This window comes from Egretta garzetta, unplaced genomic scaffold (assembly GCF_000687185.1).
Source record: "Egretta garzetta isolate BGI_Z169 unplaced genomic scaffold, ASM68718v1 scaffold15, whole genome shotgun sequence".
In the NCBI taxonomy this organism is placed as follows: Eukaryota; Metazoa; Chordata; class Aves; order Pelecaniformes; family Ardeidae; genus Egretta; species Egretta garzetta.
In genome coordinates, this window is record NW_009259798.1 from 4654824 (window position 1) to 4657970 (window position 3147).

Genomic DNA, 3147 nt, shown 5'->3' on the forward strand with positions numbered 1-3147 from the left:
GGCCGAGCCCGCCCGGCGCCGCACCCCGCTCCTCGCCTCGCCGCGGAGCAAGAGGCCGTAGCCTTCCCTGGCCGAGGGGCTTTGGACCCCTGAAAGGGCATGTGCTGCGGCGGAAGCTCGAAGCTGAGGGCAAGGGAACGAGGCCTCGGAGCCCGCACCACCTCAGAGGAGGGCAAGGAGCCCGCACCGCCTCAGCGGCTCCTCTGACGGCGGCAGCTGCAGCTTCAGAGACCTCAACCTTCCCTCTAAGCCGTGAGGGGTGGGATGCACTTTTGGGGCACGAAACAAGGAGACCGCTACTGAATATAACATATGATGTGCACCTATAGAGAGCATGTACAAACGAGCCTTTAGAGCTGCAGGTTGTCTGCTGCCCCAGGGATCCCCAGAGGGCTTTTATTCGGCGCCCACCACTGCTCGGCAGCAAGGTGCCACCACCGGGGCCGCCCCACCATCATGGCCACCACACTAGCGTGGCCTCAACAGGACTGCCCAGGGAAATACCTCCAGCTGCAGCCTGGCATCTGCTGTCCATAAAGCTGGTATCAAAGAATCATAGAATACCAGGTTGGAAAGGACCTCGAGGATCATCTGGTCCAACCTTTCTAGGCAAGAGCACAGTCTAAACAAGATGGCCCAGCACCCTGTCCAGCTGCACCTTGACAGTGTCCGGTGTGGCGGAGCCAACCACTCCCCTGGGGAGATTATTCCAACGGTGAAGAATTTTCCTCTCATGTACAATTGGAATCTTCTAGGATTAACTTGTACTCATTACCCCTCACCTTTTCCATCTGACTCCGTGTGAAAAGGGAGTCTCCATCTTCTTTGTAGCCACCCTTTAAATACTGGTACATGGTGATGACATCACCTCTGAGCCTTCTTTTCTCAAGGCTGAACAAACCCAGTTGTCTCAGCCTTTCCTCATACACCAGGCTTCCCAGTCCTTTGACCTCTGGACCCCATGATAGTGAAAAAAAATTAGGGTAAGGAACACCTAATGTAGACAAGGCCTGCGTGTATTAAACCTTTACTGAATAGGAAAAAAAAACGGGGAAAAAAGCAGAAGTTACATATTTCTCACAAATTACTCTTCCAACTTTAATGATGGTATGTAGAACTTCTAAATATTCCAGTCCTACAAATGTTTGCACTCGTAGAGTTTGCAGTTTGCACTGGAACAGGCTGCCCAGGGGGCTTGTAGAGTCATCATCTTTGGAGATGTCCAAACCCCACCTGGACAATGTCCTGTGTAACATGCTCTAGGTGAACCTGCTTTAGCAGAGGGGTTGGACTGGATGATGTCCCGAGGTCCCTTCCAACCCCTGCCATTCTGTGATTCTGTGATTCTGTGAGTTCAGCTCTCTCAAGCAGATAAAAACAAGCCTGTTTATAAATTATTATGAAAGAACTAAGGTTTCAGTCTCTTTCCTGCGACTTTATAGAGTATTTGCAAAAGTGAAAGAAAATTACCTCACACCCTGCTCCTGTACTCTAATTTTAGCTTGTATTTAGTAGCGTCTCAGTCTTGTACGCAACGGTGCAGCCTAGAATTAGGTTAAACTAAAAATTAAATTCTGAAATTAGGGATGCAGAACAATAGGAAAGCTCTGCTATGTACTTGGGAAACACTTAGGAAGAAACAACTACTGAGAAAAAATGCTTTCTGTCTGTCTCTACTTAATAACATTTCTTTAGCTGTATTTGACAATGTAGCTTGTAAAGGAAGGACAAACACCATAACCTCATGTTCATAACTTTCAAAGAATGGTGTGAGATTTACAGTCCATTACACTCTGGGTTCCACGCCAACAAGCACTACGTATTGATATTGAGGTCTGTCTACACACATTTTCTCAGAATCACGGTTGAGTCTGCAGATTATTCATATCTGTGTCTTTAAAAATTATTAGATTTGTCATTTATCCAAAACCAAGCAAAATAATGATTGACAGATATAGCGAAAAATAGTGAAAGGAAGGATGCACATCAAATGAAGATACTCCTAAAGGAATTATGAATACATGAGAAGCTGTCGTGATGCAAACAGCCCCATACTAAATAAAATGCCTGCCGTATTTTTCTCTGCACAGCTCCTGGTTTCTACAGCGTAAGTTAACAGTTAGTAGGACTCAGTGACTGTTTTAAAAAAGGTCTTGAAATAAACCTTCAGGACAAAACCAGCACTCAAATTGCAACACAGTAGCCAAGAGAACTACATTGTCAGAGATGCTGTCATTTATTTGGCCTTTGAACCAGATGTGTCTGTATCTGAGGACTGGCTTAGAAAAGATTAAAGATGTGTTTCATGAAGGAAAACAGTAGGTGATATTTTATGCTGTGCCTTACACTTAGCAGACAAATGCACCATTGATTTGTGGCGTAACTGTAGAAGCTGCATTTTTTCATTTGCAATCTACTTTTATTTTTATAATAACACCCCAGGGATTCTTGCCTTTAACTTCATTAGAAGTTATCCTAAAAAAAGATTGTGCAGGATTTGAGGAAACTTCTGTAAAAACTGGAGAAGAATGCATGAATGCATCCCCATTAACATACATCTAAAAAATTAAATTGGTATGTTACCTATGTGAAGGTTTGTTCATGTAAAACCCTGAAGACTTTCTGCCAAACATGTTTATTCTAGAAAACAATGCAGACGTGAATTCCACCAACAAAATGAAAAGATGACAGCGCTGTATGCAAACATAAAGCAGATGCTCATTGTAAACACACACTTCATGTTTAAAACATAAGTTACCCCATGTGTAAACTAGACTATGGGTTCTCATGACTTTACTCTCTATATGAGTCATAGAATCAGAATCATAGAATCATAGAATCATTTGGTTGGAAAAGACCTTTAAGATCGAGTCCAACTGTACCTGTCCACCATGGAACCATGTCCCTAAACACCTCGTCTACCCATCTTTTCAATACCTCCAGGGACAGGGACTCAACCCCTTCCCTGGGCAGCCCCTTCCAGTGTTTGACAGCCCTTTCGGGGAAGAAATTTTTCCTAATGTCCAACCTCACCCTGCCCTGGCACAACTTGAGGCCGTTTCCCCTCTTCCCATTGCCCGTTCCCTGGGAGCAGAGCCCGACCCCCCCGGCTCCCCCCTCCTCTCAGGCAGTTGTAGGGAGCGATGA

The 3147-nt window shown here is 45.1% G+C and overlaps 1 protein-coding gene across 1 annotated transcript in view; it reads left to right on the forward strand.

Moving 5' to 3' along the window:
• Positions 1 to 3147, forward strand: part of DDX1 (DEAD-box helicase 1) — a 26178-nt gene that overhangs the window by 386 nt on the left and 22645 nt on the right. The window lies entirely within an intron of this gene.